The 15934-nt window shown below is 41.4% G+C and overlaps 1 protein-coding gene across 13 annotated transcripts in view; it reads left to right on the forward strand.

Moving 5' to 3' along the window:
• SBF2 (SET binding factor 2) overlaps positions 1-15934 on the forward strand; it is a 510140-nt gene that overhangs the window by 218571 nt on the left and 275635 nt on the right. Inside the window, exon 1 of one of the 13 annotated variants that reach the window (XM_053274867.1) lies at positions 8552-8583. The exons of the other annotated variants lie outside the window; for them this stretch is intronic. The gene's annotated coding sequence lies outside the window, so the exon portion shown is untranslated. Of the gene's footprint in view, positions 1-8551; positions 8584-15934 lie in introns of those variants that run through there. 13 annotated transcript variants of the gene reach the window in all.

The raw sequence follows: 15934 nt of genomic DNA on the forward strand, positions 1-15934 counted from the left end.
TAGGGATGGATAGAATTCAAGAACAAACTCTGGATTAACTATGTTGAAGAGAAGACTGGCTGGTCTAGGGCCATATTGTTGAATTAGCTTAGAATCCCTTGTAAATGTTAATTGACATGCAGGAGCAACAGAATGTAGCTTTTTATGATTCTGAATGAAAGTGTGCTTGGCTCCTTAGAATTTGGAGTTTTGAAATGATGATTTTCTTTGCAGCTTGGTTTATTCATTGAGGGGCTGCATGGATAAGAGTCATCTTCTGTCTCTTTGGAAGGGAAGGACTCCTCTGCTTAAAACAGTTGACCAGAGCTGCAGGGAATGGCTTACTATCAATTTCCTGCACTTATTAATATTTATGCACAGCCAGGGGCGGAGCCACCATTGGGCGAATGGGTTCAAAGAACCTGGGCTGCAACCAATTGGGCCACGAGTGTGGCCCCAGACACACTCCTCACATCTGATGTCAGACATGGGGGCATGCACGTTATTTTGGTCCCAAACGGGGCCGCGCAGCCCTGTTTGGAACTGAAATCGACCTGCACAGCGTTGGCAGCGCTACTGGAGTGTCTCTCTCTGCCTTAAAGAGGCTGATTGGTCTTCCTCCCAGACGAGACTGCGCGGCCCCATTTGGGAGGGATTCGGCCTGTGCTGCATTGGCAGTGCAGCTGGAATGCTGCCCAACGCATCGCAGGCCGGTCTCCCTTCCAGATGGGGCTGTGCAGCCCCATTTGGTAGGGAGACCACGCCCCCACATCTGACATTAGACTTGGGGGTGTGGCAAGCCATCCCCCTGAGTCTGACATCAGAAGCTGGGGGCGGGGCCAGGGGGCAGCGGCTGTACATGGGTCGCCACCAGCCTCCCTACACTCCTGTGCACAGCATTTCAACAAGAAAAGTTCCAAAGCAGTTTACATAGAAAAAGAAATAAAAATTTTCTCCTTGAAGAGGAGAAGAGAGTAGGATGAGCTCGTATCCGTACTACATAAATAGTTGATTAAGAAGTTTACTCAGAAACAAGAGTAGCAAGAATCAAAAATTTCAGATACATAATAAAGCTAGCCAAGAGTATGATTTGCTCACCTATACACATGAAATATCTTTGTGTCCTGGAAAGTTATAATGCCCTGAGCAAATCTGAGCAAGGGAATCTTTAATTGGATAAACTCATAAAGCCAAGTCACATGTTTGTCAACTAGGTTTTGGAAAAGAGAGATTTCCATAAGCAGAGAGATAAGGATTTGGTGATCGTGAAGATGCCAGAGGTACATGGCTGTATGATGAGGAAGAATAGTATGTTGGTGCATAACATAGATGATATTGCTTCAGGAAGCTGAATGGTGAGCTGAATTTTGTTTCAGATAGCAGAGAGAAGCAAAGGATTATAAAACTGGAGCTACTATACTTGGCACAACCTTTAGACCAAGATGATAAAGGCTGCCGTGTATGTGTGTATTTAATATTTTCCATGTTTCCTCTTAATTTTATTAAAATTTTCACTCTGAACTGCTGTTACTCTAGATCAGTAGTTCCCAAACTTGGAGCCTCCAGATGTTGCCGAACTACAACTTCAATCAGCTCCAGGTACACTTTATTGTGGCTGGGGATGATGGGAGCTGTAGTTCAGAACGTCTGGAGGCTCTCAGTTTGGGAACCACTGATCTAGATGTATTGGGATAACTAGCAAAAAGCCGGAATGCACATCATTCCGTAATCTCACTGTCATTGAAAAAAAATGCATGTGGGAAATGGTAAAATAAGTATTAGGTCACTGGGAGAGCCATCCACCACTTTCTTACATATACAGTGAGGGAAATAAGTATTTGATCCCCTGCTGATTTTGTCCGTTTGCCCTCTGACACAGAAATGACCAGGCTATAATTGGAATGGTAGGTTTATTGTAGCTGTGAGAGACAGAATAACAACAAACAAACCCTCAAAAGCCCAGTGCCCAAAAGTCAGCGATGGATTTGCATTGTAGTGAGGGAAATAAGTATTCGATCCCCTATCAACCAGCAAGATTTCAGGCTCCCAGGTGTCTTTTCACTATATGCAGGTAACGAGCTGAGATGAGGAACACCCTCTGTAAGGGAGTGCTCTTAATCCCAGCTTGTTACAGTACCTGTATAAAAGACACCTGTCCATAGAAGCAAGCAATCACTCAGCTTCCAAACTCACCACCATGCCCAAGACCAAAGAGCTGTCGAAGGATGTCAGGGACAAGGTTGTAGACCTGCACAAGGCTGGACTGGGCTACAAGACTATCGCCAAGCACCTTGGTGAGAAGGTGACTACAGTTGGCATGATAACTCGCAAATGGAAGAAACACAAAATAACTGTCAATCTCCCTCGGTCTGGGGCTCCATGCAAGATCTCACCTCGTGGAGTTGCAATGATCATGAGAACGGTGACAAAGCAGCCCAGAACTACACGGGGGAAACTTCTCAATGATCTCAGGGCAGCTGGAACCATAGTCACCAAGAAAACAATTGGTAACACACTATGCCGTGAAGGACTGAAATCTTGCAGTGCCCGCAAGGTCCCCCTGCTCAAGGCAGCACATGTTCAGGCCTGTCTGCAGTTTGCCAATGCACATTTGAATGATCCAGAGGAGAACTGGGCAAAAGTGTTGTGGTCAGATGAGACCAAAATCGAGCTCTTTGGCATCAACTCAACTCGCCGTGTGTGGAGGAGGAGGAATGCTGCCTATGAGCCCAAGAACACCATCCCCGTCAAACATGGAGGTGGACACATTATGCTTTGGGGGTGTTTTTCTGCTAAGGGGACAGGACACCTTCACCACATCGAAGGGACGATGGACGGGACCATGTACCGTCAGATCTTGGGTGAGCACCTCCTTCCCTCAGCCAGGGCATTGAGAATGGGTCGTGGATGGGTATTCCAGCATGACAATGACCCAAAACACACAGCCAAGGCAACAAAGGAGTGGCTCAGGAAGAAGCACATGAAGGTCTTGGAGTGGCCCAGCCAGTCTCCAGACCTTAATCCCATAGAAAATCTGTGGAGGGAGCTGAAGGTTCGGGTTGCCAAACATCAGCCTCGAAACCTTTCTGACTTGGAGAGGATCTGCAAAGAGGAGTGGGACAACATCCCTCCTGGGTTGTGTGCAAACCTGGTGGCCAACTACAAGAAACGTCTGACCTCTGTGATTGCCAACAAGGGTTTTGCCACCAAGTACTAAGACATCTTTTGTGAAGGGATCGAATACTTATTTCCCTCACTACAATGCAAATCAAACGCTGACTTTTGGGCACTGGGCTTTTGAGGGTTTGTTTGTTGTTATTCTGTCTCTCACAGCTACAATAAACCTACCATTCCAATTATAGCCTGGTCATTTCTGTGTCAGAGGGCAAACGGACAAAATCAGCAGGGGATCAAATACTTATTTCCCTCACTGTATAAGTAAGAAAGTGGTGGAGGCCACAATAAGACAGTTTACAAATTATACTCTTCTGCCAGGCAGATTGAAAATTATTCTTCAAAATTAATTTCAGTATATTTTTCAATTAAATGTTGCAGAACTGGATAGTGATCAATGGTTGATCTGCCAGTTCTAAATCCGGTTTGTTCCTCCCTTTAAGATGTTTTAGTTATCAATCCAATCACATAATTTCCAACAAAGATGTTTAGTGTATCATTTATTAATTATATTTAAAAGACTGCTGGATTTGTAATTAGCGGGATCCTCTCTGCTACCTTTTTAAAATACGGGAATTATAATGGACACACCGCAATCACATGGGATGTGAGCCAATCGATCTATATATGTAAACAGAAAGGATAAAACTGGAGCCCACCATTCCACACTGGATTTAATTCTGACAAAATAAAATGGTTTCCAAGAGACAAACATAAGAACAGCCCTGCTGGATCAGGCCCAAGACCTATCTAGTCCAGCATCCTTCGTGTTTCACACAGTGGCCCACCAGATGCCTCTGGGGAACCCACAGGCAAGAGGTGAGGGCATGCCCTGTTTCCTGCTGTTGCTCCCCTGCAATTGGTATTATCAGATTTTTCAAATGAACAATTAATAGTTTAATCTCCAAAACTGGGGGCCATTGTTGGATATTATCAGCCAAAAGGTCCTTTGAGGGTTTGGGAGTATTCTGCTCTCTGCACAAAGAACGGTAATAAGCCTCCCAACCCTTAACTGGAATGGAACAAGCCATACAGGTTAAACCATAATCAGAAAAACTGGCAATAATCTTCCAGAATCTGGAAGAATCTTTATTCCTGACAGCCAAAATCAGTTGCTGCCAGGTTTACAGAGAGAATACCCCCACTGTTACTGGTGAGCAGCAGTTAAAAATACTGAAAGGAGAGAAAAGGATAGGGAGTGATAGATGTGCATTCTAGTATGTGAAAATGTTAAAATATTCTGAGAACTTGCGGTTTGTTTATTTGCTAAAAATTAATTAAATGTGATTGGTCAGATATGAACTGTTCATCTCAGGCAGAATTATCCTCTCTATTTAAGCCTCTCATTTCCAACAATTTTAAATTGTTTTAATAGTATAATCTGTTTAAACTAGCTTTTTTACTCTGATTGTTTAATACCCCTCAGATATCAATGTAGGAAATGCTGCTTATTTTAAATTGAAAATAACCCTGAATGGATAACAAGTCAATTTGTACATATTTTGCTTTTATCTTTTCCTCTAACCCTCTGCAAGGAAATATGAATGGTTAAATTAGGCTGGAACACTATAGACTGGAATGTTGGAATGTTAATATTTCTTCATTGTTCAAAATTAAGGCCTGTCTGTGTCCTAAATATAAAAGTTTGGTAGAGAGCTAGTTATACACAGTCATTCAGAGCTAGCTGCCCGTTCCACTTAAATAAAAGGACAGGCAATCTGATGTAATCTCTGTTTCCACAGCCAGAAGCACAGGTTTGTCACTGGTGCAAAATTACAGATTCATACAATAGTGGGTTCTTGCCTTTAAATGGCAAGAAGGGGTGTGCATAAACTGGTCTGCAGTGAACCGAGACAGTTGGATCGTGAACCAAACCAGCCTTCAGGAGAGGCAGGCCAGTCCATGATCAAAGCAAGCCTGGTCTGTTGCGGACCAGTTCGACCCAGTTTGACGGTCTGAGGAGCTATGCTTGTAAAGGGGAATCTGGTGAAAGCAAAGGGGAATCCTGCTTTTAAAAGGCTTCTTAGGGGTAGGTGTGGAGGGGGGAGGGTGCCTTTAAAAGTAGGTGCTTACTTATCCTCCAATGGCGGGTTTCAAGGAGAGGCTTCCGGAGAATCGGTAAGCACCTACTTTAAAAGGTGTCCTCTTGCTTCTGCCACACACACACACACAGCCGCCTTAGTAGCTTTTTAAAGGGAGGATTTCTCTTTGCTTAGGGGAAAGCATAGCCCCTTGGACCGTCGAGCTGATTCAATTGAATGGACCAGACTGGCTGGTCGGTTTGACCAAACTGGTTTGCAGATGAGCACTTTGGTTTGAATTCAGTCTGAATTTGAACCGAACTGCAAAAATCGGTCCGTGCACACCCCTAATGGGAAGTGCATTCTTATTTACAACCAGTCCATTATAAAAGACAGTCCTACATAGCAGTTCCCCACCTAATATTTTAGGGTATTCTTACACATTAAAAAAATAAAAATTGAGGATCATTCTAACATAATTTGTCAGTATTTTAACATCTATATACTTTGGGGCAAATACGAGCTGTGATCTATTTTAACAAATTGTTTCCATATGTACCCCAAATATAGTCAACAATTACAAAATGAAATTATAATTATTTTGTTTAGAAAAACATTGTGCAATAATGATATGTAACCCCTCTTCCATTTTGGCAAGCAAATAAGGGAACTCCTCCCTACACCACCCAGGACACACTGTTTCTGGTTAAATATCCACAGCACCAATCTACATTTGGGGGCAATAGTCCAAAATAGTTTTACTCTTTAGTAATAATTCATGAAACAGTAGATTGGAACACACTTTTAAAAACAAGTTTTTTTGGTTTAAGATCTTTATAGCTGCTTGTGAAAAACTGACAAAAGGCAGACTTCTTATTTCCAAATCTTGAAAGTAATATCATTTTAAGGGCTGGATCTAAGCAATGAAAGCCAAGTAACCTATTTTTAAACTTAATTTCAGTTAATGTGAGGTCTTAAGGGAATCTCTCATTTTCTGGAATTCTTTCAGTCTCTGTCAGCTGTAGGCATATGGGTTCATCACAAAAATAAATATATAAATTTACTGTTTGAATTATTTTATTTTGGGTGGGAAAGGGTATTTATTTTTATTTATTTTATTGTTATTTATTGTTAAATTTATATTCCGCCTTTCATTAAAAACAACCCCAAGGCGATTTACAAAAGTTAAAAAACATATAATAAAAACAACAGCTAAAAGTATTAAGCTAAAAATATAATATTTCATTTATACAAAAATAAAATGTTTGTATAAATAAAATACAAGGAGAGGCCAACATCCAGACTAACCATCATCGTGTCAGAGTTTTCTGTTGCATGGAGACCATTCTTTGCCATTTCCCCCTTTCCTCTGTTGGATAGTTTCAGGAGCAGCAGGCAGCAGCAGAGGGGAGGAGAGATAACTGAAAATTGCATTCCACCCCCACCCCTTTGTGCAACAAAAATGTGTGGTGTGTGAGTGGAGAGTTTCATCTGCATCGGGTGTCAGCCATAAGTGAGTGGAAGGTTGTAATGAAGGAGACAAGTACAAAAGAGAGAATAAATATTACATCAACCAACAACCTTTTAGAAAGAATTATAAGAGGTTGATTTATGGTATCATTTTTCTTTCATAGTCTTTTATTTGTAAGATGCGGCAACTATTGCTGGGGTCCCTTCTTGTAGATAGAAAGATACAATATTAAAGGTGGATCAGATAATGTAGAATTTGTTCTTGGGCAGGATCATATTGCAAGATACAAGGACAGTTAACACAAATCTGTCAATTAAAAACAAGTTTGGAGGCACCATCCATGATTGTGTGCTAAGCAGCAGCGGGGTTGAAGGGCTTTTCACCATATCTTATTCAGCAGCTGGATACAACTACTGGATAGGAGGGAGCCCTCTGACCCAGCTGTTGCTTAGCACACAGTCATGGATGGCACCTCTGACCTTGTTGTTAACCGACAGGCAATCAAATATTGGGAACATGCACAACTCCTTAACAAGGGTAGGAGTCAAGGTTGACTCAGCCTTCCATCCTTCCGAGGTCGGTAAAATGAGTACCCAGAATGTTGGGGGCAATATGCTACATCATTGTAAACCGCTTAGAGAGCTCCGGCTATAAAGCGGTATATAAATGTAAGTGCTATTGTAAGTGCTATTGCTACCCTATTCTTGATTGTGTGAACTGCCCTACTGAGTTATATATAGGGATGTTCATGGACCGGTCTGGAGCCCATTCTAAGGGCCTCCGGACCAATCCAGACCTGGGGCCGGTTCTGCGGTTCGATGCCGGCGGGTGGGCCTTTAAGGGCGGGGCAGGGTGTACTTACCTCTCCCACCACTTTCCCCCCTCCAACACTCCTGGTTTTTAATACATTAGGGGCCGTTCCTCAGCAAAAAGCTTCAAAAGGCTAACTGCGCATGTGCACGTCAGATGTGCGCGTGCAGTGTGCACATGTGCAGTCAGCCTTTTGAAGCTTTTTGCCGAGGAATGGGGGAAGGGGCGACAGGGAGGTACCCTGCCACCCAAAATGCGTTAAAAACCGAGAATGCTAGAGGGGAGGAAAGCGGCAGGGGGGTAAGTACACCCTCCCCCACCTTTAAAGAGCCCTCTCCACTGTGCCAGACCGCGGAGGTGCGGTTCCATGCACACCATTAGTTATATACAGGGACCATGGCTTTCTCTTTATTGCCTCTTCCGTTTCTTTTCATTCTCCATTTCCTTCTGTCATTGCTTCCTCCATCTGTGAGAGTCTGTCTCTCCTTTTTTTTTCCCATTGGCTGATCCTAAGAGGAATGTTCAACAGCATTTATAAGTTGAGTTGCTACTGCCACCACAGGATTTATAAATTTGACTGCTGGGTCCTTCTTCTATTTCAGACGCATTGGCCACATTCCCAAACACTTTAATGTCCCTATCAAACACAACCCAACAGAAAATTCCAGCAGACAATTACTTAAAATACATAAGCACATATTTTCATTTTAATTAAACAAAAGTTATGGGTTTTTTAGGAACTTAAATACACAGACTCCTAAGACACATTTCTAAGACTAATCACACATAATTAATATTTCATGGAGAGGCAAATACATTTTCACATTGCCACTTAATGTGTTTGTGGATATTCAGCACTAAAATATCTGTGGATATGTCTAACTTACTAGGACAGTTTGATTACTGGTTTTATAATTCTTCCTGTTTTTCAAACATAGCTATTTCCCGCTTCCAGGGAAGTTCCTGCATCAAGTATAGAAACAGGGAAAGAACAACAAAGGCATGTCTAATAGTTTCTAAAACAGTCATGTTTCCCCTTCCATATTTCACAGGCCCTGAAAAATGGTTGAGATTAATGATGTGGTGTTCCATGCAGCCATTCAGGTATTTCCCATAAAGGAACAGATAGTAAGTTTTTTGTGAACCATTTGATCAGTTCAGTAGAATCCATTTTCTTATATTGATAAGCCAATCCAGGAAAAACTATATCAGAGATATTGTCCTCCTTATTTGATAATTCAGATGAACCCAGTAAACCTGTAAAAACATCACCTTGGTAGGATTTTGCTGTTGTTCAGCCTGTTGTCTTTGTGAAGTTCTAGTCACAACTGATTGATGAAGTACTGTATAAATACTCTGTCATCAGCATTCTAAATAATCGTCCTATGGGTAATAAATTATTCCTGTCAATTGACCTGACAGGTATCCTTCCTCTTGTATTTTATATACTGAAAGATTAGGTAGTTGAGATATAAAGCTCTGAATGCCATCTGTTTGGTATGTTATGTTTTCTAGTATTTCCAGTACTTTCAAAAGTACTTGGTCTCTAGGTTTAAATCCTATTAATATACATACTTATCATACAGATGTTTAATTTGTTCCTTTCAGCATTGTATATTACACACACACACACACACACACACACACACATACACACACACCACCAAAAGAAAGTAAAATACCAAATAAAAAACAATTTAAAAACTTTTAAAAAGTCAGTTTTAGAAATCAAATTTAAAAGGCCTGAGTGAACAGAAAGGTCTTTACCTGGTGTCTAAAAGAACAAAGTTATGATGAACCTCACTGGGGAGGCCGCTCCATAAATGGGGTGCAACCAATGGAAAGGCCTTCTTCCTAGTAGGCACCCACCTCAACTCGTTTGGCAGGGGCACTTGGAGAAGGGCATCTGAAGAATATCTTAAGGTCCAAGTCAGGACATATGGGGCAAGGTGCTCTTTTTCTGGTAAGCCATTTAGGGCTTTAAAGGTTAAAACCAGCACTTTGAATTGGGTCTGGAATCAGACTGGGAGACAAATCATTCTTTGAGACATTCTCTCAAATTGGTAGAATCCTAGAGGACAAATGAAAACAGTAACATTTTGTGAGTGACTGGCTCTCATTATTGGATCTCAGAAGTGGACATTATCAAATCCCCATGCTAGGGGCAGACAGAAAAAACTTTCCATTTGTCCTCTGGGATTCTACCAATTTGAGAGAATGTCTCAAAGAGTGATTGGAGTCCCACTATTATTTCAACATTAAAGGGAGAATGTTGTAGGGAACACGAGTCTTCATAAACTGCTTGTATATCTTGATTATTTCATTGTGTTTGGCAAGATATTAGAGGAACATGATATCTGACTGATGACAGTGCTAGACTTATTGGAAGCCCATAGTTTAAAGGTCAGTTAATCTGTGGATTTAGTTAAATGAAGGCCCATAGAATAAAGGTTAGTTTTGTCAGTCTCAATTTACTTACGCTGTATTTATAGTGTCTGAAAAGGGAATTTCAACAGACTCAGCTAAAATTTGAAGCTGTAGCCAAATGGGGTGGGTGAGGAGAGCTGGTCTTGTGGTAGCAAGCATGACTTGTCCCGTTAGCTAAGCAGGGCCCATCTTGGTTGCTTTTGAATGGGAGACCACATGTGAGCACTGTCAGATATTCCCCTCAGGAGATGGAGCCACTCTGGGAAGAGCAGAAAGTTTCAAGTTCCCAATATAGGGCTGAGAGAGATTCCTGCCTTCAACCATGGAGAAGCCGTGGCCAGTCTGTGTAGACAGTACTGAGCTAGATGGACTAATGGTCTGACTCAGTATATGGCAGCTTCCTTTGTTCCTATGGGAATGACCAACAACTTAAAATCATTTAGATCATTTTTAGGATGTTGTGGCTATTATAAGAGATTTGGGGTGTGGGGATTCTTGCATTGGTCATTCTTTAACAGATCTAACAAAAATATATCCCCCTGTAAGAAAAGGACTTGTTCATTTTTCAGCTGCCAAGTACCATAGAGCATCAGAATCATTTGGAGATAGTAAGGGATGGTAGTAGTTGTGAACGAGCTTTTCGCAAGCTAAACCATTGTCTTGCATCCTCTTGTTCTAGCAGGAGAAGTTGTTGGTCAGTTTGGAGTTTCCCTGCAAATTTATGCTTTTGTCACTAGTCTTTAATCAGGCCTGGTCAACTTAGGCCCCCCCAGCTGTACAACTCCCATAATCCCCAGTCACAGTGGCCAATAGCCAGAGATTCTAGGAATTGTAGGCCAACATCTGCAGGAGGGCCGAAGTTGAGCAGCCTTGTTTTAGATGAACAAGTTACCTGATTTTAAAAAGTCAGATCCTGAACAAGCACAGCAGAAAGAAATCAGGATTCCTGGCTGGCATACATTTTCATTTTTAGCATTCTAATTCTTTATTTTTCTGTGTAAACCCTTTTGATAACTTCTGTTGAAAAGTGATACATGCATATTATTGGTAGTCGTCGTCGTTCAAATTTGCAGCACCAGCACTAGACCAAACCAAAACTTTATTTATTTATTTATTTAAAAAAAATGTTTACCAAATTACTTTCAGTTGCCTTTGTTTTGAAGCTGAAAGTTAATGGCTGCACTAGCAGTGCTTGTCAGCCATATGAGTATCTTTGAGAATTCTCTTGACTGTTCTTGACATAATTGTCCTCTGGACAAGTTCACAGTTAAATGTATGTCATTGTTCTTCATTGTTATGTGGCACTCAGACTTGTAGTACGTGTAATCTGACAGTCTGTGGTGGAGATGGTAGTGCCTCATCATCCACATTTCACAGTCTCAAATGTTTCAGGATGTTATGACCAAGACTATGGAAGTGTCACCTTTTCATGTCTCAAAGCAACACTAGAAGACGTGTTACAGGATGTTGAGTGACTTGTGACTTATTTTGAGTATGCATTACAAAGGAATGATTTTATTCCCTTGGAATTTGAAGGCTTAATGATTCTGGAAACTAATTACAAAGCATGCAAAGAAATGGCATCCTGTATAGGCCAATACAAATGCTAAAGAGAATAAACTGGAAACTAAGTACGTGATGAGGTACTTTGTCTGCCAGAATTCTCCCTTTTAATGGAAATAGATGACTTTTCATATGCGGGGGAGGGAGCTGTTATTTTTTATTTACATTTATATCCTGCTTATCCTCCAGAGAGCCCAGAGTGGTGTGTATGGTTATGTTTCTCCTCACAACAACATTGTGAGGGGTTAGGCTGAGAGATATGTGACTGGTCCAGAGTCACCCAGTGGGTTTCATGGTTGAATGGAGATTTGAACTCAGGTCTCCCCGGGCCTAGTCCAACATTCTAACCACTACATAAAGAGAGTTATTTTTATAAAGATATAAAGAGAGTGTATTGGGTTTTTTTTTTAAATAGAGATAAGGTCTTGCCAAAAGCAGATACGTATCATGACTGTTGGTTTGCCATATTTCTGCTTTCCCTGTTGCCTTTTTAATTAACTCATTTTTAATTAATTAACTCATTTAATTAACTCATTTTAATTAACTCACATGGTTGATATTTTGCTTGCTTCTGTCCTTTCTGCACCCCCCCTCCTTTTTTTTTTTTTTTTTTTGCTGTTATCATTTTTGTTGCTGGTCATATCGTTTGTTGGCTTTGTTTTTGTTTGTTTACCATTAGCTGCTTTAATTTGCTTACAGGAAAAGTGGTGTATACATTTGTGAAACAGAGAGCAACTCAAAATATGTTCAACATGGCTTCCTTTGAAAGATATTCCAGAGTGTCTTCCCATACAGCATGACATTGATTTGAGATAAGGCATCAGTGAAGACCATGATTTCTCTTCATCTCTTTTACCTGGAGGATAAAGTGGCCTTTGTTTTCGCTAAGTGATGGCAAAGTAGGAGGGAACTTAAGGCTGCAGTTCTGAAAAAGCTTAGGCCACATTGCTCACAATTAGTGGTGTCTTCCATGCCAATGAATTTAGATAGAACAGTCAGTGGGGATTTGTGAACTTTATCCCAGCAGAATATTCCCAGAATATTAAACCTACTGTGAAGTTGAGCAGTGATCTTGATTTAACCATTTTGTGCCTAGAGTGTGTGGGGTTATACAGGGAAGATGTCTTCATCTACGGTCAGGAAACAGAACAGACTGCGGTTAGTGGGGCTATTAGTATCACACAACAAGCATGTATGATTCTAAAATTTCTTTTCTACAAATTGTCATGCCAGCATGTTTTAACTTTCTTGCCCAATGCTTTCCCCCATTTTTTGACTGCATTACTTTGGTTTTCCCATTATCTGTAGAACTTCTCTTATTACGTAGTAGTTTTGAATATTACATAGTAGGTTTTTGTTTTTGCATATGCTAGGAGCTAGTTATGCACTCAGCAATTTTGTTGATTAATTCTCAAAAAATATTTCTTACTACTCAGATTTGGGTTAGTTTCTGACATTGTTTCATCTGTGTACTTTTTTCCAAGTTTATTCATGTTTGACACTCTAATTAGAAGTATAGATCCTCTAGAGGGTGGCACAGCATTAGGCCTTGGGGAATGTCCTGAAGGAGCCATGAAGGGCTCTTGCCATGTCCTGTTGACAAGCAGCAGCGGCTCAATGCAGCTGGTTGCTTGAGACCAGAAGTCCCTCACCTGCCTTGCTGGCCCTATCCCTCTTTCCCCTTGCTTTCATTAGTATTTTTAATAATTAATTTTCATGTAATGAGTAATGTGCTGAAAACTGACCACTGTCACACACCATGTCATGGTTGGTTCTGCCCTGCTGAGGCATTTGTACTGTGCATTCCTGCTCTGGAGACTGAAAGCATGCTACTTATAGGCCAACATTTCTTCACCATCTGCTTTTAGTATTGTAATTTCTGTTTCTCTTCAAGTAAGAATTTGTTTGCAACATGTAGCCAGTATTCTACTCCTACTTCCAGTTCTTGATTATGAATAAAAATATTGGCATAAAACATTTTGCCCACTTATTGGTACATGTAAAATAAAACAGCATGATTTTTAGTGGAATGAGACAATGCCAACTCCTCCATACTGTTTTAGGACACAAAATGTATTACTGCTATTAGGATTTATATCTAGAAATAGGCATCGAGGCAATCAATTAGAAAACTATCTTATTGATTTTGTATTGATTCTGTAATACATTTTTACTGATTGATTGATTGATTGATTGTTGCATTTATATACTGCCTTTCATTAAAAGACAACCCCAAGGCGGTTTACAAAAGTTAAAACATACAATAAAAAGACGATAAAAATATTAAGCTAAAAAATATAAAAACTAACCAAATTTAAAATCTGTAAAATACAAGCATAAAAACAATACAACAGGTAAAAACACACAGAAGCAGCAGTAAAAACGATTAGTAAAAGCCTGGATAAAAAGCCAAGTTTTAACAAGCTTTCTAAAAGCCGTGATGGAGTCTGAAGAGTGAAGGGCCACTGGGAGAGCATTTCAAAGTCTGGGGGCAGCAACAGAGAACCTTTTTTAATATAGTAAGGCAGTGACAGAATCATTGGGGCAATTGAGCGAAGTAATATGTGCATTACCTGTGTGCTGCTGGATTGTAAGCCTTATTTATTGTATCAGTCTTAGGCTCCCTATAACAATGAAAAAGATACAGCAGAGGAAGCAGCTGTCTAAACCTATCTGTTGTCCTGTCATTGTGCTTATTTCCCCATAACTCTACATGCCACCTGGTGGTATCATCTCTGTCTTGTTTTCACAGAAAAGAGGCAGCTTATAGTGGTAATAGCCTCCATATCAAGGGACTGGCATTCCCCAGCAGTCACTATAATTTCTGGGCTTGTGTTGGTTAGAATTTATGTGGGGGAATACATTTATTGTGGGGGAATACATTTTTTTTGCGTTCTACTAATAATTATTTTGAGTCATTAGTGCCATTTTACAATAGGAATTTTTTTTAAAAATGGGGGTAAAAGATAAGTGAATGTTGAAGTTAATGCTATTTGTTGAACATAAGAACAGCCCTGCTGGATCAAGCCCAAGGCCTATCTAATCCAGCATCCTGTTTCACGCAGTGGTCCACCAGATGCCTCTGAGAAGCCCACAGGCAAGAGCTGAGGGCATGCCCTCTCTCTTGCTGTTGCTCCCCTGCAACTGGTATATAGAGGCATCTTGCCTCTGAGGCTAGAGTTGTCCTATAGCTCCAGACTAGTAGCCATTGATAGATCTATCATCCATGAATTTTTAAAGCTTCTTTTAAAGCCGTCCAAGCTAGTTGCCAGTGGCCATCACCACATCCTGTGGCAGAGAATTCCATAGGGTGGTTATGTGCAGTGTGAAAAAGTAATTCCTTTTGTCAGTCCTAAATTTCTCCACCTTACGTTTCATGGGATGACCCCAGGTTCTAGTGTTGTGAGATAGGGATGTGCACGAACTTGTTTGGAGGTCCTTTTACAGGCCTCCAAACAGGTTCCAATACAGGGCCGGTTCGAAGACCCCGGGGGTAGTGCTTTAAGGGGGGGGAGGGTACACTTACCCCTTCTGCCACCTTTCCCCCGCCAGCATCATTTTTTCATAAAAACCTTCAGGACGGCAGTGTACCTCTCTGCTGCCCCATTGCCCTCCTTGGCCTGAAGTGGCTGGAAGTACCGGGTGCATGTGCGCCTGTCGTGTGTGCACGCACGCCTCTCTGATGTGCATGCACGCACACCCGGCGGGCGCACACGCACCCGGTACTTCTGGCCGAGGAGAGCAACTGCCACCCTGAAGGTTTTTATGAAAAAATGACACAGGGCAGGGAAAAGCAGTGGGAGGGGCAAGTGCTCCCTCCCTCCATCCTTAAAGTGCCACCTCCGCCGCTTCCAAACTGCCCAGATGCAGTTCCGTGCACATCCCTATTGTGTGTGTGAGAGAGAAATTTCTGTCTATTAACTTTTTCCATACCATGCATGATTTTGTAGACCTCTATCATATCTCCCCGCAGTCATCTTTTTTTCTAAACTAAAAAGCCCCAGGTGTTGTAGCCTTGCCTCATAAGGAACGTGCTCCAGGCCCCGATCATATGGTTGCCCTCTTCTGCACCTTTTCCAGTTCTATGATGTCCTCCTCAGGATATGGTGACCAGAACTGCCTGCAGTACTCCAAATAATACTGCACCACAGATTAGTATAAGGGCATTATAATATTAGCATTTTTATTTTCAATCCCCTTCTGAATGATCCCTTGCATGGAATTAGCCTTTTTCACAACTGTCATGCACTGAGTTGACACTTTCAATGAGCTGTCCACCATGACCTTAAGATCTCTCTCGTGGTCAGTCACTGACAGGTCAGACCCCATCAGTCGAAACAACTCAAAAGGTAGGATTCTATAGAAGTTTGAGGGGGGAAATTAAAAATGTGTTAAAAATTGCCTGCTTGCCCATTTCTTTTGTGGGTTGGGTGGTAGGTAGCACCATCATGCCCTACCACCCAACCCAAAAAGAAACGTGCAAGCGGGC

Source organism: Hemicordylus capensis, chromosome 1 (assembly GCF_027244095.1).
Source record: "Hemicordylus capensis ecotype Gifberg chromosome 1, rHemCap1.1.pri, whole genome shotgun sequence".
Classification (NCBI taxonomy): domain Eukaryota; kingdom Metazoa; phylum Chordata; class Lepidosauria; order Squamata; family Cordylidae; genus Hemicordylus; species Hemicordylus capensis.